Below are 26,640 nucleotides of genomic sequence, written 5' to 3'. Positions count from 1 at the left end.
ACCAGCAGCTTGATTTTCGCGATTTTGCATAGGATGTTGTGAAAACAAAATCACCAGCTTGGGCGATTCAATGCAAATGCATGTGTTCATGTGCCAAAGCTAATGCAAAGTATCATAGCTGATGAACACAACGCATAGCCTGCAACAACGAGCCTTGCAACACTTTGCAGTGAAGTTAGCAGTGCCTTCTCCTCAACAAGCAAATAGTCCAATTTACATATGCCAAATATCGTCCCAGTCGGGATTGAAGCATCAATATTTTAAGGGCCATCGAGGGAATCAGTTATCACAACATAAGGGCCATCACCAGTTAATCAAATAGGGAATATCATATTCCTCGAATGTTATGACTACAATTTTACTAGAGCTTTAGAGAGAGGACAGTATTATATCATTCTGTTATGAATCAATCACATAGCAAGTATTGATATAGATCCTGATTCGCATAGCGGACCTGTAAAAAAAATAAATGTTAGAAAGAGGAAAAAGTCAAGCTGTTATGAAAATATGAAAAGCCATTACAGAGTTTATAGAAAAACGCTATAGTTGAATTCTGAACCCATATGGGTTGTATTGTTGAGCTTCATAACCAATGGATCTTGCAAAACCCACTAATTCTCCAAAATACACCAAACTCCTTTTAGAATGGGACAATGGTTCCACTATATGTATATCTGAAATACTGTTGAAACAATTAGCAATGAAGATGGGATGCAAGGTGGCAGGAGATGAATGTGTGTACTGCTGACAGCAGAAGTGCTACAATACATTATCTACAGGTGGTGACAGGTAACATGAAATGGAAGGCAGAAACAATGGGTATACTCGTAATCCATGATGGGACACAAATGAAATACCTGGGCATGCTCCTATCGCTAGAATGTATACATTCACAATATAATGATGAAATGTAACACAAATGCAATATGTGGACATATTCACTTTGCTGGAATACATGAGTTCATAGTACCTTGTAAACCTGTATTTCTGTTATTTCCTCAATGACGTTGTATCAATATTGACCTTCCTTTGTAATTCTCCATAAAAGTCAGGCAAACAGCAATCACAGATACCCATCCGGACACAGCTTCATGTTGTGGGACACACACAACCGAATTCACCTTGACTTCAACCTCCGAACAAGGTGGTGAACTCTATTTTTAAAAACATCTCCAACTAAATGAATTCCTGAAATAAACATTGGATGTCACATTATATGAATTATCATTCTTACGCAGATATCTCATGCTTTAACTTAGCTTCTTCCCAAAATTGCTATTCATGATGCCCCATTTTGGAGATGGTCGTAAAGGTGAAAGGGGTAAATGCTTGATCACACCAACCACAGGTCTAAAGATGGGCAAATTTATTTATCAAACTATGATCGGATGGCTCTTCTGTCAAACAGCATTCATCTCCTACAAGGTTCTAACTGGTTCATGGGTCAGAGCTAAATCTTGACAATGGACAAGGATTAATTTTGGTGGTCATGGCATGACCAGGAGACAGGGGTTTCCTTGAGATCAAAATGATTGCTCAGTTTTGTTACTATGGGATGCATCGAGGATGGCAAACTTTTCACCATCATCAATTGGGACAATGGAACAGAGAGTTTAAGATAATGAAACCTGGTATTAACTCCATCACGGTAAAATAGGATTGTTGGATGCCAAGCATAAGATCAAGACAAATGATGACTTATAATACAACTGCAAATGACTGGAAATAAGAACAAGGGATAAAGAATTACCTCTGGCTGATTGTACACGTTTAGATGCTCAATGATAAGAAACAAAGACAATGCAAGGGCAATGAGCACAAATATTCCGGTACTAACAATTGGCCAGCCATGCAGCGACCTTGCTGATCCATCCATACTGTAGGACCATAGTCCTCTTGATCCACTTAATGACTCAACAAGAAGAAATAACAAACACCAAGCTCCTCTCCATGCCATCATGAACGCCAGCTTATGGAACAATAAGCTCCAAAGATCATGAAAATTTAGCACCCTTAATTCCTATCAATTTGACTCTGAAACACTTTGTGTGATAAATGCAGAATGGTCATACGAATTACAGAGTCCTTAAACACTTCCAAATTAAAACACAATGCAATCATTAGATTGAAATGATTCAACCAAGCAACAAAACACACAAAAACAGCATCCCAAAAAGTTGTTTGGTGATAATCAGCGCTATTGTACATCTAATCTCCCTAGAGGCATGAACAACTTAATAAGAATCTATTTGGTCATCTGAGAAATTTATCTCGCACAGATGGATCAAGAAAAGCTTCAGACTTTATGCATATAACGACCATAAAAACCCTGCAACCTGTGAAGCCACTTAAAACCAAGTAATATCAGGTGACGAAGAGATGAGAAGAGAGGTACTAAATTACATCAAAGCAAATAGAACTGGCCTAGATATAAAGATATTTGGCCAAACACAAGAAACATATACAACTGAATTGCGTTACGCACCAATAAAAAAAAATTGATAAAGCATCATCAGATCTAATATATAAATAGGGATTTAAAGCCAAAAGGAAGACAGAAAAAGAAGAAACAAAATGGGGAAATCAATAGCATCAACAAAAATTGAGATGAAAGGATAATGAAAATAGGAAAGACAACGAAACAAAGAAGATTATAGAAAAAACAGTTTGTAAAAAAAAAACATGAGATCGGATGTAGGAATCAGAGATTCCATCAATGTCGCACTACTGTGAATCGATTTGTTATAAACAAATCGATATCACATGAGGTGCTTGAACAAGGATGGGTGAATAAAAAAAAAAATGCAAAGCAAATCAAAGAAATCAAAAGAAGTCAATAAGAAGAAGGAATGTTCATTGCGAATTAATGGAGGATCCGTCTTTTGTAAGATTTTTGAGGCTGATCTTCTGATGTCGTTGGCACCCTGCTATTCTGCTAAGACTTTAGAGGGCTTTGATTACCATCACTGGGTCCGTGGGCTTCTACCACGATTAAGATGGAGAAAAGGAGAGAAATAAGATGCTGGATGAAGCTTGGTGAATATCAGAGGGAGAAAGGAGAGAGGTTAGAAGAAACAAGAGAAAATGGGGAAGCAGGAGGAAAATGGGTCATGAAAGATGAGAGAGGGGGTGCGGGGGTGAAGAGGTGGTCGTTGTAGTTTTCCTCAAATTCTAAAGAGGGGGCTTCCTTCAAGAGTTTTCTAAAAAGTGGCTCTTGATTTTCAAAAAGGGGTTTTTATAAAAAGGGTATTTTCAAAAAAGAGATTCTCAAAACTATTTTTTTCCTTTTCTATTTTTTTATTTTTTTTCTTCATTTTCTACATTTTTTGTATTTTTTGAATAAAACTCTAAAAACTAAGGAATTTTAAACTAATTTTTGCAAAATTTTCAAAAATATTTATAAAAGAAGGGTTTTTTGAAAGTTCGAGTTTATCTTTTGGATTTTTTTCAGAAAATAGGTTTGGATTCAAAATTCGAGAAGATTTTTGAGTTTTTAACCTCAAATTGAGGAATATCGAGCAATGAATCCAAACGGATGCCGGATGGACTGTTTGAGCCATTCAAAAGCTATTTTTGGTATTTTTTGTAATTTTAATTTGGAAATTGGACAACAAGGTTCAGATTCAGATCTTTTACCCGGATCTAGATCCAAAACTGAGTCAGATGTATAAAAATGAACTTAATTTCGATAAAATCTAAGAAATAACTGAAATTTAGATTTAAAACTGACTTGATTGCTTAGAAAATGGGGCCAGGGGCAAAAAGGAAATATTTATAAGATTTTAAAAAATTTGGGGTGTTCACAGTGGCCCACCGTGCTATCGATCAAAAGATCGATGTTGGGGAGTGGATAGTCATTCTTTGGGGTGGCCTTGTTTAGATCCCTGAAATCAATGCAGATCCAGACTTTGCCATTCTTTTTGGGAACTGCTACGATGTTCGCCAATCAGTCCGGGTAATCAATGGTTCGGATGAATCCTTCCTTTAACAAATCCTCAAGTCCTTCTTTAACATGCGGTGCCACGCGGGGATCCATTTTCCTTAATTTTTGCTTGATTGGCTTCACATCTGGCTTTAGCACAAGACGATGCTCGACTAACTTTGGATCCAAACCTGGCATATCCTCATAAGTCCAAGCAAAGACTTCTTGGTGTTGTTTGAGGAAATGGTTGAGCCTTTCTTTCTCATCTGAACTTAAGCTGGAACCAACTTTAAGGATTTTCGAATCATCTTCTGAACCGATATTGACATCCTCTGTCGGATCTTGAACCAAAGGAGACGGTTCATCCTGCTTCTGAATACTGGCAATTCTTGAATTGTTGAGTCAAACTCTGCTAACTCCTTGATCTGCTTTGTTACCTTGCTGACCTCTGCCCCTGCCTTTGCCTTGCAGATTCTGGCCGGTTTTGGACTTATTTTGAGAAAAAATGGGATTGATAACAATTTTCTTGAGCAATTTAGAAGCCATGGTCTTGGTGATCCTGAAAAGCGCAAAGAAAGTTTTTGAGAAAAGGTAAGAGATTCAAAAATAGCCTTTTGTACCGAAACAGAGAATGTAGACAAAATATGAAAAGAGAACAATATATGCCAGGATATGAAGAGAAGATCAGAATTTCATTTATTGAGCAACTTGATATTTATAGATGTTTTGATAAAAGAAAAGAAAAACTGGGACTGAGTTGTCCCTACAAGATGATAAAAGAAAAGCGAGAATAGAAAACACTGGCATTGTCCTCCTCATTCTGCTCCCTTGACGAAGGTAGTTCTTCTGCCTGACGACTGACCCGTAAAACCTAAACCTGCACCAATGATATGTTGGTCGAGAACAATTGGCTCCAGAATGCCATCCTCATTCTTCCCAAGACCCCTGAAGGGTTGATAGCCATGCTTCATCAGAAGATCAAATCCCTTCTTGGCTTTCGAGAATTGAGGAAATAGAGGATGATCTTTAAAAGAAACGCAATTGAGGCGCCCACCCAGTTTGAAGAAGCGAGGTCCCTGCCACTGGACCACTGCAGTGACATTCTCTGTTGGTTGGACTTCCTTCAGCTTCAGCATGTCCAAACTGTCACTCAAATTAATCTCATCGACGTCTCGAATGCTTGGGATGTCGGCAGTGAAAGTAGGACGGGGAATCATTGACTGTAGGAGTCTCTCCTTTGGATCTTCTCCCAAGACTGTCGTAATCATGCCTCCCTTCGACCATTTGATGCATTGGTGAAGGGTTGAAGGAACGGCGTTGGCATTGTGAATCCACATGCGACCCAAAAGAAGATTGTATGTGGGTGGCACATTCACCACATGGAATAGGACGGTATGCACTGAATAGTTGATGAAAATCTCGAGAAAAATCTTTCCCTTGGCCGTTTGCATATGGTTATCAAAACCGTAGATCATTATCGGATCTAGGGTATATTCTTCTTCTTTCAGGCCCAAGGCCTTGGCCGTCATCTCCGGATAGATGTTGAGGTTGCTGCCTCTGTCTACAAGCACATAAGGGACAGTTATGCCCCTGGTCCGCACCACTATATAGAAAGCATTGTTGTGGAATGAATGAGGTTTAGGCAAGTTCTCATTTAAAAACGTAATTGGTGCATTCATCATTGCTTGATTGACGATCTGAGCCATGTCTTTGCGGAGTTGTGCTTGGTTTGACCTTGTTTTTTCTTAACAGATCATCCAAGACCTGTTGATGCTCAGGGGAAGCATGGGTTAAATTCAGGATGGAGATGTTTGATAACGCTGTGATCGGTTTTTGAATTGATTTTGACATTTCACCCTTCTTTGAAGCTGCCTTGATGAAGCGCTTCAGAATTCTGGGAATTTGCTTGGCGACTTCTACTGTCACCTTTGCTGGCTCCTTAACTGGTCTCATGTTGTTGAAAAGTGAAGTGATATCCACCCTCTTGGCAGAAGACTGTGCCTGATGTAGGACTAGGACCTGATGCTGATCCTGGATGTCCTGGCTAGAACACGACTGAATGTTGTTCTGAAGAAAGATTGTCTACTCTGAAATCACTGAAGTTGAATGTTTAGGGAAAGGCTTGGACAAAATCTCGGGCTGCTCCCCGTCCTCATCCTCAATTAACAGATTTTTGTTGATACAGTCCTGAATGATGGTTTTTAGGACAAAACAATGCTCTGTGTCATGTTCGACAGTCCGATGAAATTTGCAGAATTTGTCTGTCCATCATCTCATAGCAACTGGAGGATCTGCCACCTTGGGGAGTTTGACCATCCCCTTCGATAGCATATATTCGAGGATATCCTCCCGGGATTGCTCCAGGGCAGTGAATTCTCGATCATAACTTCATCCATCATGCTTCGGTTTCTCTTGCTACCTTGCTTCAGGCTGCTGCACTGACTGGGTTGGTTGTTGCTTGACGAACTTCTCTTTTTGGGCTGCAGAATTTGTTCTTTCAACCTTAGAGTGTCCTGAATTCTTGTTGCGATTCTTCTTGCTTTTCTTGCTGCTAGAAATGCCGATATGGCCTAAAAATTCTGTAGAATAAGCAATGTGTGCCTTCTTTTTCTGCTCAGGATTACCTCGAACGAAAGGATAACCTTCATAGAGGCTGTTGTCCAATCCTGTTTCGAGCCATTCGGCTCTCTTAATCAACTTAATGAATGATTTTGCAAGAGACGTGAAAATGAAATTCCTTAGAGGCTGAGAGAAGTTATTTCGGATGATTTGCAAGGCATGTTCCTCTGGAATGGGAACCTTCATTTTGTTACAGGTGCTTCTCCATCTGTGGATGAATTCTCCAGCTCTTTCGCTCTCATTCTGCTTAAGATTATATAAATGGTTGAGAGTTGGCGAGGCTTCTGTGTTGAACATGAAGCGCTCGATGAATAGTTTTACGACTTTATCGAACTCTCGTAGTTCAATAAGGTTAATGTGGTCCGCATACCACCTGGCTGCTGCTCCTTCTAGACTGCGAGGAAAGCAAATGAATAGAGCCCTGTTATCTTTCCTGAAACGATCGCATTCTACATAGAACGTGGCCAGATGAGCCTTTGGATTGCCCGTTCCATCAAACTTGAGAAATTTGCGAGGAAGATTTTCCAGATTGTCATCCCCGTCTAGGTCGTTGTAGAAATCTTTGCCAGAATAGGTCTGCTTGCCTTTGCTCTTGGCCTGAATGTCTTTGATTGCTTGAGTCATTTCCTTTAACTGCTCGTGCATCGGATCCTCAACTGGAGTGGGTTTGTTCACAAATTTGGGCTTTGCAGCGATCTTTATGAACTGCCGCGGAGGATTCTGACTGAAGACAAACTGCTCTTTCTCTTTTGACTCTTCCTCTGTTGATTTTGATTCCTCAGAAGTGGTGTCAGGCTGGACCTTTTTCCTGAAAATCTTGACTTGCTTTTTCACAGGCTTCTTCCTCAGCTTGCTCTTAGGAACTGCCTTCTTCAGACTGGCCTCAGCTTGTTCTGACATCATTCTGGCCATCATTTTCTAGAACAGACCATACATAGCAGGGTCAATATCGTCTCCCTTGTACTAACTTTGTCCTCTGGCTGACTTGGGAGAGTCTATCACTTCGATCTTGCTGTCACTATGCTGAGGAGTTGTTTTTTTTCCAGTTCTTGTTTGAACCATTCTGATAATGCAAATGCTTTCTGCAGAATAAGGGAATAGTTAGAGCGCATAAGAAGCCTTTTGAAACAAAAGTTTTGAGAAAAGACGAGAATGAAAGAATTGATAGACAATTAAATAGGTTATCCCATCACCAGGGATCGGGTCACCACAAAACTTGTGATAATTGTGTTACCATTTTTTATAACGAAAAAATGAGCCTTGTTACCTAGGTGAGGTCGTCAACCATGATAAGAGATATTTGAAGAAAAATAGAAGGAATGTCCCATCACTAGGGATGAGGTCGTGACCATTTATGCTATAAAATAAATAAAAGAATAAAATTTGGCCCAAAAAGCTTTTTAATAGAACAAAAGTTTAATTTTATTGATGATAAATTCAAAGACAAAGAGAAGGTGGGCAGACAGTTTGCCACCACTCTCGATATTCAGAAGATACATTGGGTCCAGGAAATATAGACAGAAGAATGAAGGAATCCCAAGTGTATTTGGTTACATGGTATGCCCCAGACCACTGTTCTGACTGCAGATCAAATTCTGGCATGTGGTCCGCCGAGAAGCGAGTGTTGACACAAACCTACCGCTGCGAGAACTGTCTGAGACACCTCTCTGGCTGATAGTCGACATAGAAGAAGGGTCCCATCAATCTATAGCGCTTGCTACAAGCATAAGTGTAGCAAGGGACCAATTCTTGTCTGTCAAAGTAATCCCAAATGAGCTCCTCCTGATGCAGACTCTCGATCGAAGCTCAATACTGAACGACGGACTTTGGCTTCTTGTTGTTGAACCTGAAGGAACTGGATTTTGATGGCACATGTCACAGGAACCAAGACTGCAGGGCATAAGTACATCCTTCCACCAGAATGGTCTCTCCAAGGGCGAAACGAGCTAAGCCTCGATAGAGAAAGGCTAAAGCTGCCATGGACACTGAAAGTTGACGGGTCTGCTTGCTTTCCCATCTTCGAAAGAGTTGGGCGACTCTGACATCAATGAAATTCTGACCATCTTGGAAGAATGCTAATCCCACTGTGCATAGGACCATGGCATGCTGAATTCTGTCTTTCGCTGCTCGGGACAAGGTGTCAACTTCCTCGTAAGCTTCGTATTTGCAATAGAGCCCAAATAGGTCTATGAACTGACTTCCGTTGATCTCAGTGAGAGGCCAAGATCTGCTCCCTGTTGCTCTAGCTAATGCTTCTCGAACATCTATCCCCTTGACGTTGATTAGGAACTGTTGCTCGACCGGATCATCTGGTTGACCAGCTGGTTCTGGCAATCCCATGATGTCGCTGAATTCATCCATCAGTAAAGTCATTTCTCTTCATGGAAACCAAAATGTGTAGGTACGCGGATTCCACCGCTCTATTATAGCCTGAATTAGACATTTGTTGATGGTTCGCTTGCCCACTGCTGACGCCATCTCCAATCCACAATCATCCAAATGATCTGGGAACATACACGAGAAGGTGGCGAACCAAGAATAATACCACCGAAGGAAGAAGGAATGAGTCTGGATAACCCGGTGATCTGGGGATCCATCCCTTATCTGATAGAAGACATGATCTCTAGAAAAGACATCATTGAGAGAATTGGATGCCATCGAAATAAAACTGAGGCAAAGAAGAATGAGGAGAATTAGATAGAATGCAGGACTTACAGATAGAATTTTAAAGAAAAAGAGAATAGACAAAAATCCTGGAAATTTTGAAAAATCAAGGGAATTTAGAAAAGGGATTTCTAGGGTTTTTAAGGAAAATTTGGCACAAAAGAGAAAAGAATGTAGGTAGAGGAAAAAAATATATGTCTGGATTTCTGAAAATAAGAGAAAATTTTGAATAATATACCCAGGGTTTTGAAAAAAAGGTTTGATATATATATAAGAGAATACGAGAAACATCGCATAATCATAGTTGCACAAACAAGGATGCGCAAACAGCACTCCCTAAAGGTTGACTCTAAATGCAATATTTGAAATGGCTTGTAGGACCTTAATCCTAACTCTATGGTTGAGATCATCTGATTCCAATCAAGGTATGCCGATATACTCAAGCTAAAGCTCGAAGTACATGGCATAAAATATTTCTCTGGTTCTAAAGTAATGGCTTCCCAACATCCTTGATCACCTACCGATATACCTCAGACTATGGCCCTTAGGTATGTGGTAGGGGGGGTGCTAACCCAAATAAGTGGTCCAGTTGTGAGGCTCTTTCCCAAACTATGGTTCAATGAGACAGCCCAACAACGTGAAGACCGGGACAATATAGGTAGGGATGTTTTCGAAAACATGTTCAACATACAATAAAACCAGAAAGCTCTAATGCAAGTCCTAAAAGAGATAGAATTTAAATGTAGAGAAGCATACACTTGCATACATTGTTTGCATTCAATCCCTAAAATTGAGAAGAGTTGTATTTCAGACCTAAGTCTAAGTGAGCATGGATAGTTCTCCTCAATAAGGTCCTACCAAACCATACTTAAATCCAATATGCATTATGTCAGCTAGGACAGAGTCTAGGCTCCTAAGGTTTGCATGGAAATGAAGCTGAGATTTGTAGAATAAAGACTTAGATAATATCAAAGCAAAGCAAAAGGCACAAATTCGACCGAACGGAGACGAGTCCCATCACGGTCGCCAACTCTTGTGATCATGCAAAAATTTTCCTCTCGTTCCTCTTTTCCTTTCTAGCCTCTATTCCCTTTTTGAAGGGGAATAAAAGACAGAAAATAAGAGAGAATGAGAAAAGGAAGAAGAGAGAGGAACCCTTTTGCAAGGTCTCATTTGACCAAAGAAATGTTTTGAAAATCACTTGCCTCCATTTTGAAAAATTGCAGGAAAAATGGAGAGACGGGATTCGCTCGTCGGTACGAGGTTCGACCGTTCCTAGCTCCTTTACTAGAGGTAATCGAACCAAGGATCGAATTTATGCCTTTTGCTTTGCTAGAATATCATCTAAGAATTTATTCTAAGTCTAAAATGCACAGAGAATCATGCTTGTGCAATGCAAGGAAGTATGCTCTTTTGAGAAAAAAATATTTTGGAAATTTGAGATTTTCCAAGTGATTCTGAAATAAATGTGATAATGTAGTGAAGAAACGATCCAAAAGGTTTGAACTTGATTTGAAAAAGTTAGATTTTGAATCTAACTCAGAATTTGAAATGAATCTGGAAGAAGAGACTTGAAATTCTAAGTCTCAGAATGATCAAGATTTTGGAAAGATAAATCTTCAGATGAAGAGAAAGGGAATTGAAATTTCTGAAATAAGAATGAATTTTCAAAGTCAGAATGGACCTTGAATTTGGATCGATTTTCAAGAATCGATTTTGAAAAAGAAATTTTGAGTTCAAGACCTGAAACAAGAATTTGAATTTCAATTTAGATTTGAGAAATAGATTTGAAATTAGCTTTGGAAATGAGAATTGGAAATGAAACTAGATTTAAAATCTGAAATAGAATTTGATCTGAAAATCTAGAATCCTAAATGAATTTTGAATTTGAAATATGAATCCTAAATGAAGCTTGGATCCGAAGTCTGGAATCCAAGATGGAATTGAACCCGGGATTTTAAAATCCTAAATGGGATTGGATCTGAAGTCTGGAATCCAAAATGGAGTTGTATCTGGAATCTGAAATCCTAAATGAAGTTGGATCCGAAATTTGGAATACAAAAAAAATGGAGTTGGATCCGAAATCTGGAATCCTAAGTAGAATTGGATCTGAAGTCTGGAATCCAAAAGGGAGTTGAATCCGAAATCTGGAATCCTAAGTGGAATTGGATCCGAAGTCTTGAATAAAAAAGGGAGTTAAATCCAAAATCTAGGATCCTAAATGGAATTGGATCCGAAGTTTGGAATCCAAGATAGAATTTGAATCTGAAATCTAGAATCCGAGATGAGATTGGATTTTGAAGATGGATCTGGATTTTAGAAATCCAGATTTGAATTTTAAAATTTAGGAAAAATCGAATTTTGAGGTTCAGAATCAATCTCAAAACCTTGATTTTGAATTGAGAATCAAGACTCAATCTTTAGATAGCACTTTGAAGGTGAGGAATAGACTTGATTTTGAAGTTAGAATTTGAAGTCAGAAGATGAATAAGGAATTTCAAAGTTAAAATTAAACTTTGAAATTTGATCTGAGATGTTAAATTGAATTTGAAATTGAATCCTGAAAATGAAAATGAATTTGAATTTTCAAAGTTGAATTGAACTTTGAAATTGGATTTGGATTGGAAATTGAATTTTAGAATACATAAATGAATTTGAAATCTCAAAGTCAAATTGGACTTTGAAATTGAAATTTGAATCTTTGAAATAAGATAAAAGAATGATTTGAAATAGAAATTGAAGATTTGGTTTGAGAAATGAAGAAGATATTTGAAGAGTTATCTCAAAATTCACTTGGATTTTTGAAATAATATGAAAAGAATTTTGAAAAAAAATATGATGTAATTCTATCCTAAATGATGAAATGAATTAAAGGATTTGAAATTGTATTTCAAAAAGAACATTTCATTCTTTAAATGAATTGAAATAAGATTGAAGATATAATACATCCCTGACTATGGTCATTGAATGTATCATATAGTAATCATATTTAAATTCAAGTGAGGAATAAAACATATTTTGGTGCTTTTATAGAGTTGAAAATGAAATTAACTCTCAATATATCCTGACTATGGCCATTGATATATATATTGAGTTAATTTTAAGTTAAACCCTGATAAAAGAAGAAAATATTTAAAATATGATGATTTTTGAAGAGGGATCCAGTGTGGATCCAATGTTATTCCATAAAAGATGAAAATATTAAGTTTTGTTCACACCCTGACTATGGCCATTGATGCAAATCATCAACTTAGGATTTAATCACCTTTTATTATAATGGTGCACGTGCCATTCATGTTTCCATTTATGAATTTTTTAGAATATAAGAGAAAACGGATGTGAAACCAGCAATTCTAGAATGCAGGCATGCTCATACATTCTAATCTAGTGCAAGGAATGTAAACTTCTCATTATAATCTAGCTATTACAAGTTCTGAGATTTAAAAAAAAATGATAAAATCCTAAATCTAAGGAATTCAACCATTTCTGAATGTTTCCTGAACTGTCCATCATATCATAACCAACATTTGCTATCTTTTTAGCATTTGCTGATGAGGTCACCATCTTCTCAAAACAGATTCAATATTGATGGGAATCTGAAGGTTGGAAATCACACCATAGGTCAATTGATGATATGATAGTATCATTAAAAACTTTTAAGACATGCCACTTCATCATATCTTAAAGCTGGTGTTTTCTGCAAACTCCAGCACTACCAACTCTGTGATAACCACCTGTAGAAACAAATTGAAGCAAAGTACCAATAGTGTAATGAAACATACATCCTCTCATGTGAGGCCAAGTGTTGGCTAGGTTGATGGCTGCAGAGGTGCGAAGTATGACAGTGGTAGCTATTGGAAAGGTGAGAGTTCTTCTTCCCCCCCCCCCCCCTTTTTTTTTGGTGGTATGACAATACCTTAACAGGGTATGCACATGCTACTGTAAGTGGCACTGCAGCAATAAACTGATGACAATAAGTGGTTGATGCATATAGTGAAAAGGTGGATGATGGCAATAGCCGCACACAGTATAAAGTAGTGCATATAGATGAAGTGGTAGGGTGGAAACACATAGGTACGGTGATGTGCATATTGTGAATTAAGATGTTTCAATACACAGAAAACCAAACAAGATAATCATAATGTGCAATATCCAGAAAATTGGATATCAGAAATTCTGAGAAGGGAGATTGCCAATCTTAAGTATCCACATGACTTCAAAGATAACACTTAGCCTATTAGCCAAACAAACCACCAGTGCAGGCGTATGGAAGTGTGCTGGGTGAGGGAATTGTAAGCATAACAGTGCTTATGGGCAATACACAGTAGAAGTGCAGTGAGCCATTGTGCAAGTGGTAAAAGTGGGTAATGGCAAATGAAAATGAAAGTGTGGGTGAAAGTGGATGTAGATGCAAGAGGCCATGACAGGTAAATGGGCATAACAGAGTGCTTATCAGTTTCCACCATATTTCTTCCATCTTTCTCACCATATGATGAAAAGTATAACATAAGTGCTCAGGCGAAATCTGATATTTCCAGCTTTACCCTAGATATTAGCTTCTTCTCCTTGCCGAGAGCTTCCACATTGCCCCGTACGAGCTTGAGGCCCAAAAGTTGCACCTGATTCATGTGGTTTTAAAGTGGTTTGCTGACCACCTTGTTAACAGTTGCTTCATCCAATTTCGGTTCAATTTCTCCAGGAATTTCAAGACGCGTTTGTACATTTGACAGCAGGAGAGCAATATGCTCATGTTGATTTGCTTACACTATCTCTCTAAAATACATGTTGCAGAGAATCTAGTATATATGCATCCCTCTTTGCAGGCATAGAAAAATGACCAAGCATTTCAGGTTTAAAAACCTTGATGAAAGAATCTAGCATATCTGTGGGATTACCTGTAGCTATAGTTAGCAGTGTGTGGCATGTGGTATATTTATGCATCCAGTCAATGCATCTGAATCAGAATCCACAAATTCACAGAGAACTATTATGGCAACCATGACGTGCTACCAGACCATCTCTTATTGCCTCCCAAAGGATCCGCACAACCCATTTGAAAACTGCAAACATTCTCTCTAGACTTTTGACTCGACCTCAATCAGAATGACACTGACTAGGCTTTTAGAAGAAAACAACCGAAAGTTGCATTGGCAAGATTATCTTCAGTCAGTTCACCATCTCCAGGCAGCAAGAACCTCACAAGGACATCATGTTTTATCCAAACCGAAACGATGAACCTTAGAAATATACTAAAGAGAGACAATGATTAAAAATGATTATACAGAGAATAGCACATTGGTTGGCCATCGTCTAGTGGGAGGTTTGATGCAATGCTGATTTAAGTGCTGATGGGAAATGCCATGTTATGTTGAATATTGGGTATTGTGAGGCTGACACAGGGGTATAGCTAGTGAGATGACGAAGACACAGAATGTGCCAATGGAGTCATATACAATGACTGAACTGGCATGAGATACATGAATAAAATGCCCATTCTGCTGAACAGCCAAATTCTACCTTTGTAGATGCTCTGCAAAAAAAAAAAAGGACACGTTGATGACTCGGTTTTACCCATTTGAGTTACATGAGTGGATTCTGATGTGAATCGATCACACAGCAAGCACTGTTGTGTATCTCGGATTCACATAGTCAGTTGGTACTTCGGATTTGGGTTTTGAATCACAAGTCGATCTCAGCAAAATGATTTAATCCGTCACTAGTATGACCCAGCAGGGCAACTTTAGCAGATTGGCTTAGCAAGGAATCACAATTAACATGTTGATGTGATCTTAGATATGCAACGATAATGAGCTATTATGAACTGTAGAAAATGCAAAGTGGAATGCCATGGATGACCTTATGATCGATGCAGAAGATATCAAAATGAAGCAAAGGTGACGATGCTGAACTGAGAGAAGGAAATTCATAGAACAAGAAAGCATAATGAACAGATGCATTTGAATAACATTGAATATAATCAAAGCAAAGCGGAAAATCAATCTCAGAGAAGTAACTTGATGAACTAACTATAGGAATTGTAAAAAAAAAAAACAATGAAAGCATGATACAACATTCATGAGATCGTTAAGCAATATGAACAGAACATGACATTAAAGTGTAATGGGAAGGGCGAATTTAAAATGCAGTAAGATATCAATGAGATGCAATAAAACAAAAGAATGAAAAGAAACATACCAACGCAAACAAAGTTGGCGCTGGATGAAAACCAAAATCCGACCAAGGGATTGGTACATATGGCGAGATAAATGCAACATATGCTAATAATGATGTCCGAATGAATTTACAAAAACAAGAAACAAAAGATAGCATGAACATAATAAAAAAAATAAGAAGAAAGAAGGTGAATCACAGAAATAGAAGAACAAAATGTTGGAATGCAATGATTCCTTTGTATTGCTTATTTGTAACTCGATTTGCTATATGCAAATCGAGATTATAGAGAGTGTGTCAGTGGGGCAAAAAAAAAATCGAAATAAAGGAAAAGGGAAAGGTTCTTACCCGATTTGTAGAGATTCTGAAGGAAAGAGAAGGAGGCTTCTTCAGTGGCCTTGAGGAGAAGAATTCAAAGGGAAAGGGGGGGCGAAGATGGTTGGCGTCGATCGATCTGATGGGGTGAGATGCGATCTCCCTCAGAGCTCCTCCCTGCGTCCTTTTTATAGAAGGAGAGGAGGGGATGACGGTTAGGCATCAAGGGTGGATGAAGACGAAGGTGAATCAGAGAGTTGAGAATGCAGGGAACTCTCTGAAAGGGGGGGAAGAGGCGTATGTTGTTGGCGATGGTGATAGATTGATCGATCGATCGATCGATCGATCGAGGGAGGGCGATGGAGAAGCCGATGGAGGAAGTTGGAGATGAACGGAAGATCTGTGAGGCAACCGATCAAATGGTTGAGGAAGGATTCGAGCGAGAGAGCATGCGAGAGGGAGAGCGCGTGAAGGCTGTTGGGGAGCCATTTGCAGGAGTTCGATATTTAAAAAACAAGGCCTTCTAAAAAAAATTCTCAAAAGGGGTTTCTAAAACTATATATTTTGTAATTTCCCTCATGTTTTGATTTTTTTGTTGTTTTCTTTGGCATTTTTTGTATTTTTTTTGTATTTTTGAAATGAAACTCTAAACTTACGAGAAAACAAATGATTTTTGACATATTTTTGTAAAATTTAAAAATATTTACAAAAGAAGGGTTTTTCGAGAATTCAAGGCTATTCTCTAAGAAAAATTCTTCAGAAAACGAGTTTGGATCCATAATTTGATAAATTTTTTGAGTTTTGAACCTCGAATCGAGAAATATAGAGCAATGGATCCAAACGGATGCTGGATGGACTGTCTGAGTCATTCAAAAAATATTTTTGGTATTTTTGTAATTTTAATTTGAAAATTGGACAAGGGGGCTCAGATTTGGATTCTGATATTGGATCCGGATCCGAAATTGAGTCAGATATAGAAAATTGATTTGATTCCACTGAATTTGAGAAATAAACTAGAATTTTGAGCGAGAATGACTCAATTTACTCAGAAAATGGGGGTCAGGGGCACAAAGGGAATTTTTATAAGATTTTTAAAATTTTGGAGTGTTCACAACTGGGTGATGTTTCAAAAGCTAATGTTGCAACCTGGGCTAGATCCAATGTTGAAGGCAAGGAAATTGAGGCTGAAATCACAGAACTAACAGCTGGCTGAATAAGATTTGAAAATTCTAGTAAAGTTGTAGAACTTGTCTGCAAGGGTGCATTCAAATCGGGGTACGATATATGCTGCATGGATTGGGGAATTGCCAAGCCAGGAGGAGGTCGAAAAGGTATGGGTTGTTGTTGGATATGAGGAAGTGGTGGCTGGAGCCCAAGTTAAACGGGGTGAAGAGGGAGGTCAGTGGTAGCAGCAATGGTGTTGTTATAGCTGCTGTAGTGACTGAAGCCAAGGAAGAGGGTGGAAGGTTGAACCAAAGCTGCCATTTTTAGAGAAATGGTACGGAATGGTCACTGGAGTGAAGTGAATTATGAATCTGAGCTTGGTTTGAGCTGGAACAAAGATCAATAATACTGACATGAACTAAAATCGAAGCTCGAACACTAGCTTAATCGACTGAACTCAGTTTAATTTCAGCTGAAAGAGCTGAAACGGGCTAACATGGGCTCTTGGACACTTGGAAATGGTTTTGAATTGAAACTGGAGCAGTTGAACTTCTGGTGAGCTCAAGTTAGACTCGGGGGAATACGATTGACTGTAAATGACTGACTCAGAGGCAATTGGCTTGGATTTGAGTGAGAAATGAGCTCATTTATGAAGAAATGATCCCATTTTGGCAGGAATGGTCAGAAATGAAAATTGTTTGTTCATTGTGAGCTCGGATGAACTTGAAATGACTGATATTCTAACTGTTCTGAACTGACCAATGGGCTTGGTTGACTCCGGCTGACTGGGGTCTGGGATAACCTAGGGGTAAAATGGTAATTTCCCTAATGAAAATGGGTAAAATGGTGATTTTCTGACACAAACTCAGGGTTTGACTCCTACACTAACCTTACAGGGTTGGCACTGCACGAAGAATGTGTCTGAAATGAGTGTGAAAATTTTGGGGTGTTTACAGATGCCCCTCTTTGCTACTAAGCCGGACTTGAGGACGAGCTTAGTGGCAAAGAAAAACACACCAAATTTGGGCTATAAAAATGCCTCAGTTAGAAGGATCTTACTGGATATGAAGATGAGCCCTAATGAGAATGGTAGATATGAAATGGAGAATGAAGAAGAAAGATTTACTTCAAAGATGTGAGATTCAGGTTTTTCCCTTAACCTGGATGAGACGAGAAAATACCTCATGTAGAAATAAGGCTCAGGTTTGACCCTTAACCTGATCGGGAAATGAAATACCTCATCAGAATGAGGCTCTGGTTTAGCCTTTAACCTGACTAGGAAGATAGAAAATGGTAAGTTGGATGGTGAATAAGACAATTTTCTTGAAGAAGAATAAGGTGACTTTTTCGACAACATGAAAGATGAATTCTTTCGACAATGCGAAAGATGGCAAAGGCGATCCAAAGGAACAAGGTGATTCTTTTGACATTGCAAAAGATGACAAAGCGATCCAAAGGAGCAAGGTGATTCTTTTGATAACACAAAAGATGAATTCTTTCAAGAACGCGAAAGATGAATTCTTTCGTCAATGCAAATGATGGCAAAGGATATCCAAAGGAACAAGGCAATTCTTTCAACAACGCAAAAGATGACAAGGCGATCCAAAGGAGCAAGGCGATTCTTTTGACAACGCAAAAGATGAATTCTTTCGACAACGCGAAAGATGAGTTCTTTCATCAACGCGAAAGATGGCAAAGGTGATCAAAAGGAACAAGGCGATTCTTTCAACAACGTGAAAGATGACAAGGCGATCCAAAAGAGCAAGGTGATTCTTTTGACAACGAAAAAGATGAATTCTTTCGACAACGCGAAAGCTGGCAAAGGCGATCAAAAGGAACAAGGTGATTCTTTCAACAACGCGAAAGATAACAAGGCGATCCAAAGGAGCAAAGTGATTCTTTTGACAACGTAAAAGATGAATTCTTTCGACAACGCGAAAGATGACAAAGGCTATCCTTTCGGAGAGAAGGCTAATCTTTCAACAACGCGAAAGACGATAAAGGTTACTCTCTTAAGGAGGTAAAGGGTGATGCCAGAATATGCCAAAATGTTAAAAATTGTTTGTTGATTCAAAATGCTTGAAACTAATGTATATTGGTATGAAAATCTTTCCTCTTTTCTACCTGAAGTATTACCTCCAATTGGGCTAACTCCATAGAATCAAGATTCAAATTCAAATTGCTTGCGATTGAATTTCTTTAAAGGAAGCTATTAATTTCCTTGATATGAACAGAAAAGAGAGTATTCTTGATATTATGAAAGCAATTGGTGAAAGAATATTGATAATAGAATTTTACAAAATTTAAAGAAGATTCTTGGTGGATTTAGCAGTCTGATATCCTGGGATTCTTTTCTCATGATGATCTTTCTGCACTCTTTTTTTTGTGACAGAATTGGAGCTTTCTTGGGTTTTTGAGAAGTTTATTACATCATCCTTCATTTTGGAGATGTCTTGACTTTTCTCTCTTTTCTTTTTTTGAGAAGGGTACGTCACAAACTCCTTCATCTTGGAGATGCTCCGATCCTTCTTTCTCTCAGGGATTGACGGTATTGGCTCATTGGTTGAAAAACTCTTGATGATAGCAGAAATTAAATATCCTTTAGGGTTTGTCGGGAGGCTCATCGCAGTCGCCTTCATCTTGACGGTGATCTGAACTCTCTCTGGAAGGATCCATCACAAACTCCTTCGTCTTGCAGATGATCCAAATCTTCTTTGGCCCCGGGGGTCTAACTCGCATAATTCGTCTTCATCTTGACGACAATTGAGAGATCTCTTTTGCAGATATTTAATTGCAGCTTAAATGATTAAGGAGATATAGAAATTGAATGGATTTTTCTATATCACCCAGGATATTTCGACTGCCTTATTTTCCAAGAATGATCTTTAAAAATGTGCCATTGACTGCGATCAATACCAATCACTTATGGCTTTGCAACAACATTGAATTTTCTTTGCTGGCCATATCAAGGATTTATTCTTCATCCTTTTGGTTGGCCAATAAAAAGATTTTGAATTTTGAATCCTTCTTCGCGAAAGCTTTGTCCTTTCGGGAGTAATACTGAAGGTATTCTGCGGTAAAGTTTTATGCAATAAAGATTTTGAAATCAACAAATATTTAATGACGAATTGGCAAAATATTCTTGGAATCTTTGGTGAAAGAAATTGCTTGATATCCGAGTTGACACATCAGTGGGATTCCGGATGAAGGTCTAACACGAACCTGAACTCTAAAGGCAAATCCAATACGAAATTGGAATTTTGTAGGTAAGTCCTAGCATAATGCTGGATTTTGAAGGTAAGTCCAACTCAAAAGTTGGTTTTGAAAGAGCGACCAAGTCGAAACTCAGATCCTGTAAGAAAAACTGGAAAATTCAAGTCGGAAACCGAGTCTTCAAAAGAAAACTAGAAAGTTTGGTTTTGGAGGAAAGAAAATTTGAGTCGGAACTCAAATCTTTGAAGGAAAAACTAGACCCATTTGGATTTGAAAGAAAGGAAATTTGAGTCGGAACTCGAATCCTAAAGGAAAAACTAGAAAATTTCAGAAGGAAAGGAAATTTGAGTCGAAGCTCGAACCCTAAAGGAAAGATTTATCCAATTTGGATTTAAAGGAAAAGAAATTTGAGTCGAAACCCAAATTCTAAAGAAAAAACTAGAAAGTTTAGAAGGAAAGGAAATTCGAGTCGGAACTCGAATCCTAAAGGAAAAACTTATACCAATTTGGTTTTAGGGAAAAGAAATTCGAGTCAGAACTCAAATCCTAAAGGAAAACTAGATCAATTTGGAAGGAAAAGAAATTCAAGTCGGAACTCTAATCCTGAAGAAAAAGTAGATTAATTTGGAAGGAAAAGAAATTCGAGTTGGAACTCGAATCCTGAAGGAAAAATAGATTAATTTGGAAGGAAAAGAAATTTGAGTCGGAACTTGAATCCTGAAGGAAAACTAGATCAATTAGAAGGAAAAAAAATTTGAGTCGAAACTCGAATCTCGAAGGAAAACTAGATTCATTAGAAGGAAAGAAAATTTGAATCGGAACTCGAATCCCGAAGGAAAACTAGATCCATTGGAAGGAAAGGAAATTCGAGTCGGAACTCGAATTTTGAAGAAAAACTAGACCAATGTGGACACTGAATTTTAAAGTGTACCAGTGTGAACATCGAATTTTGAAAATGTATTAGTATACGCATTATGTTTTGAAAAATTACCAGTACGAACACTGGTTTTTTGAAAATTACGAGTACAAACATTGGGTATTGAAAAATTACCAGCACGAACACTGGATTTTGAAAATATACCAGTTCGAGCACTGGATTTTGAAAATATATAAGTTCGAGCACTAGGTTTTGAAGGTGTACCAGTTCGAGCACTAGATTTTGAAAGTGTACCAGTTCGAGCATTGGGTTTTTTAAAGTGTACCAGTTCGAGCACTGGATTTTGAAAATGTACCAGTTCGAGCACTGATTTTTTAAAGTGTACCAATTTGAGCACTGGATTTTGAAAGTGTACTAGTTCGAGCACTAGATTTTGAAATTATACCAGTTCGAGCACTGGTTTTTTAAAGTCTACCAGTTCGAGCAATGGATTTTTGAAAGTGTACCAGTCCGAGCACTGGTTTTTGAAAATGTATCAGTTCGAGCATTGAATTTTGAAAATGTACCAGCACGAACACTGAATTTTGAAAAATTATCAGCACGAACACTGGGTTTTAAAAAATTACCAGCACGAACACTGGATTTTAGAAAATTACCAGCACGAACACTGGATTTTGAAAAATTACCAGCATGAACACTGGTTTTTGAAAAATTACCAGCACGAACACTGTTTTTTTTGAAAAATTACCAGCAGGAAAACTGGGTTTTTTTAAAAATTACCAACACAAACACTAGTTTTTTTGAAAAATTACCAGCACGAACACTGGTTTTTTGAAAAATTACCAGCACGAACACTGGATTTTGAAGAATTACCAGCACGAACACTGGGTTTTTGAAAAAAATTACCAGCAAAATTACCAATTGATTCTGATAGAAGATTTTAGGTTTTCACCCTCACGATGATTTGGACAACTGTCGGGGTCCTTAGGATTTATCCTTTATCCTGAATGGGTAATCTCAGGTTTATCCCTTAACCTGAAGGGGAATTTTGATGCAAATGCAAATTGATGTCAATGAATGCAGATGAATGCGAATGAATGCTAATGAATACATGCAAATGCAAATGAATGCAAAATGATGTAAATGAATGCACATGCATGCAAAATGAGAGATTTGTTTGATCTTGCCTGCATACAGGACGTTTTGAAGATAATTTTCAAAATAATGCCCCAGTGTAATAGGGGAAACACATTTTGGATAAAAGAAAGAGAATTGATGTTTGAAGAATACTCTTTGAAAGTAACAAAGTAACTGACTTTTGATCGATTCAGGAAGAACTCTGAAGAGGGTCATTCCTCATGAAAGGACATTTTGCAGAGAAGGAAAACAAGCTTATGAGGAAAATTGATAATTTTATTGATGCATTGAAGAAGAAAATAACAAATTGATAAGAGAACTGAGACTGCATTGTCCCTTCAAAATGACAAAATGATGAAAGTGACATAGTCTTAACGTTGCAATTTCTTAGAAAACTTGCTCAGGATGGTCGACTGGTGTCTTCCTCATCTTCAATAAGGATATTCTTGTCGATGCGATCTTGAATGATATTCTTCAGAACGAAACAATTTTTAGTGTCATGCCCTATTGCCCAATGAAATTTGCAGAATTTTTCTTTGAATATGCCCATGATTATTACAGGATCAACTGCTTTGGGTAAACGAATCATATCTTTTGCGAGCATGTATTCCAAGAAACTCTCGAGTATTTGATCCAATGAGGCCATCTTGCGGTCTTGGTTCCGACCGTCATGCTGTAATTTTTGCCGAGTGCTTGACTTCTGTTGAGACTTGGACGAGATAGTCGACCGATATTCTTTATCATTCTCAACGAAGAAATTCTTGTCGATATAATCTTGGACAATGTTATTGAAGACGAAACAGTGGTTGGTATCATGCCCTACTGCCCGATGGAATTTGCAGAATTGGTCCATGAATCTTCCCATGATTGTGGGAGGATTTGTGACTCTTGGGAGTTTTACCAATTCTTTGGCCAACATATATTCAAGTATTTCATCGAGAGACTGCTCAAGACGAGTAAACTGGTGATCGTAACCCCAGTCGTCCCGCTTTATCTTTTCTTTTTGCTGAGATTTCTGGTGAGAGTCTGACGAGAAGGGCTTGTTGTCTTGTTTGAAGGCTTCTCTCCTTTTGCCTCCATTGTTGCTTCTGCTGGACTTAGAACTTTTTGCGTTGCAATGATATTCTGGGAGAATGAGACAGATGTCTTTTCCTTGAGAAAAGCCTTTCCGAGATTGTCTCCAGCTTGCTCAGACATCATCTTGATCATCATCTTCTTGAACATTTGATATGCAGCGGGATCGATGCCATCCCCTTCAGTCTGACTCTGTCTTCTAACAGTTCTTGGAGAATTCATCTTTTTTTACTTGATGCTTTAAAAATCACTAATGCCCTTGATATTGCAGCATCTTCTTATTTGATCTGGACCACTTGGGAATACTGATATTCTCTGCAGAATATGATGGATGATTAAATTTTGATGATGAAGATTCAAGATAGAAATGAATATAGGAAAAATATTTGATGAGAATTTGGTAGATAATTAGAAGAACATCCCATTACTAGGGATTGGGTCACCGCTGGAGTCACGACAATTGTGTTGTCATTCTTTGCGAGCAGAACAAACAACTGCAAATATGCCTTGTCACCTAGGCGAGGTCATCAAACCATGATAGAATGAAAATTGAAGGATTTTTTTATTGAAGGAAAAATATGATTGCATCAATAGTAGACTTGAGAAAGAGGGGGCATATAGACAGTTTGTCACCACTCTCAATGATCAGCAGAGACACGAGGACTGGAGAAAAGAATGAGAGTGACGAAAGAATCTCAGACATATCTGGCAGAATAGTATGTTTCAGACCACTGCGCTGATGCAAGGCCGAACTCTGGCATAACCCCTGATAGTAGCTGAGTTTCTACGCGCTTCTGTCTCTAAGAAAATTGCCTGACGCATCTAGATAGTAGTAGGTACAGGAAAATGGGCCAAGTAGCTTGAACTGCTTGCCATACACATATGTATATCTGAGAAGAAAGCGAGCTCTGCAGTGCATACGACCATCGCATACTGAATTCTTTCTCGAGCTATTCTGGATAATGAGTTGGCTTCTGCAAATGCCCCATACTGTCGGTAGATCTCGATCAGGTTCACATATTCATTTCCATTTCCTCAATCAGTGGCCAGGACTTACGCCCTGTCATGCAAGCTAAAGCATCTCAAGGGTCCAAACCCTTGACATTGATAAAAATTTGTTGCTCTAATGGATCTCTAGGCTGACCGACTGGCTCAGGCAATCCCATGAAACCAGAATGTGGAAGTGCATGAATTTCACCATTCTGCTAGTGCATGGATCAGATTTTCATTGACTGTCAACTTTCTCCCTACGAATGCCAGTTTCAACCCGCAATCGCTCAAGTGGTCTGAAAACATATAAGAGAAGTTCTTGAATCAAGTATAGTACCACCGGGGGAAGAAGGGTCTGGTGCTAAGAGCTCGATGCTCGGGAAGACTTTGTTGCAACTCATAGGAGATGTGACCCTCAGGAAAGACAGAGTCGAGCTGACTGGATGCCATTGGACTGAAAGATAGAAAGATTGAAATTAGACCTTGGAAAAATACAAGAATTTTGAAAATTGCAGGCAGGATGAAATGTTGAAAATTCGAAGTCCAGAGGAACGGAAGAATGGAAAATCACCTGGAGTTTTGAAGGAAAAGTGGATAATTTATAAAAATTGTCCAAGGTTTACAAAGAAATGTTTCATGAATGGGAAAATAAAGTATTTTGGAAAATTGTCCAGTAATTTAGAAAAATTGAAAAAATATGAGAAAATAAGATGGAAATGAATATCATACATTCAATCATAAACAATTATGCACATACAACATTCCCTAAGAAGCAGACTCTAAATGCATCAATTTTGAAAGAGCTTTAGGATCCTAATCCTGACTCTAGGCTCAGATCAGTTGTGTCCAATCATGCTATGCCGATATACTTGAGCCGAGGCTTGGTATACGTAGCATAAAAATTCATCTCCGGTTCTAGGCTTGTGTTTTTCTAACATCCTTGAGCGCCTGCCGATATACGTTGGACTATGGCCCTTGGTACGTGGCAGGGGGTGTCAGCCCAAATAAGTGGCTCAGTTGTGAGGCTTTGTCCCGAACTATGGTTCTAGAAGAAAGCCCAGCAACGTGAAGACCAGGTAGACATAGGTGGGGTGGTTTTTTGAAAAATAATCACATGTAGGCAAACAGAGGGCTCTAAAACCTAAAGAGATAGAATTTTGAAATTTTTGAAGAAGCAAACATTGTTTCCATACAATTCCTAGATTGAGGAGTGTTGTATTTCAGACCTAAATCTAAGTGAGCATGAATAGTTCTCCTGAATTGGTCCTACCAAACCATGCCTAGTCTACATGCAATCCATGTCAGCTAGGTTCAAGTCTAGGCTCCTAGGTTCACATGATATCAAAAATTAAAAGCTGACATTCCATAGAATACGATTTTGATAATTGAGCTAAGTCAAAGCACAAAATTGATCAGGCGAAGACAGGTCCCATCTCGGTCGCCAAACCTGTTTATCATCGCAAAATTTCCCCCCCTCCCTCTGCGAGAGAGAGACAAGAAACGATTTCGTGAGTCAAACTCGACCAAAGTTTTTGAAAATTGGTTTTGAAAATTTACTCGCCTCCATTTTGAAAATTTGCGGGAAAATTTTGTGGAATGGGATCCGCTTGTCGGTATGAGGTTCGACCGTTCCTGGCGCCTTTACCAGGGGTAATCAAACCAAGGATCAATTGTGTGCTTCGACTTTACTCAAATATCTAAATCATGTTCTATTTTCCTAAAATGCACAGAGAATCAGGCATGTGCTATGGAATCTTGAAAATTGCAAGTTTGAGAAAATATGATGTTTGCTTGGAAAATTGAAATGCATTTGGAAAATGACTGGAAAAGTGCTTAAAAATGGAATTCTTGGAAAAATTATTGAATTTCATTGGAAATCAGAAATTTGCATTGGAAAATGAATTCTCAAGAAAAAATAAACTTTGGGAAAATCGATTTTGAGTTTTGTATTGCTTTTCTGAGAAAATGGATTGGAGAATATTGAGAAATTCAGGAAATTCATTGGAAAATGATTTTTGAAATGGAAAATGGATTCTCAGGAAAATCAGATCTTTGAGAAAATTGATTTTGGGATTTGAAAATGAAATTGAGAATGTGAAAATCTTGATTTGAATTTGGGAAATACTTTGAAATCTCATTTGAAAATTTAGAATTCTGAGAAAATCAAATCCTGAGAAAGACTTGGAAATTCTTGAGAAAATCATTTTTTCTGAAATAGAATTGGGAAAAAGAGTTTGAAAATGATGCAATTGGAATGAAATGAATGAATTTGAAAGATATTTCTTTGAAGAATTGAGAAATCCTTTTGAGTTTTGAGAAATGCAGTTCATTTTTTAAATTAGCCTAAGAGTGTAGGCTGAATGTGGCTAATACGAAGATCATAAATCTTGATTTTCCTCGTATTCTGACTATGGCCATAAATACAAATCCCACCAAGTTTGTAAACTCCCTAAGAGCTTGTGCACATGTCATTCATGTCAACCATAGTGATTTT

This window comes from Nuphar pumila, chromosome 6, assembly GCF_984573655.1.
Source record: "Nuphar pumila chromosome 6, dmNupPumi1.hap1.1, whole genome shotgun sequence".
In the NCBI taxonomy this organism is placed as follows: domain Eukaryota; kingdom Viridiplantae; phylum Streptophyta; class Magnoliopsida; order Nymphaeales; family Nymphaeaceae; genus Nuphar; species Nuphar pumila.
This window is presented reverse-complemented; position numbering follows the sequence as displayed.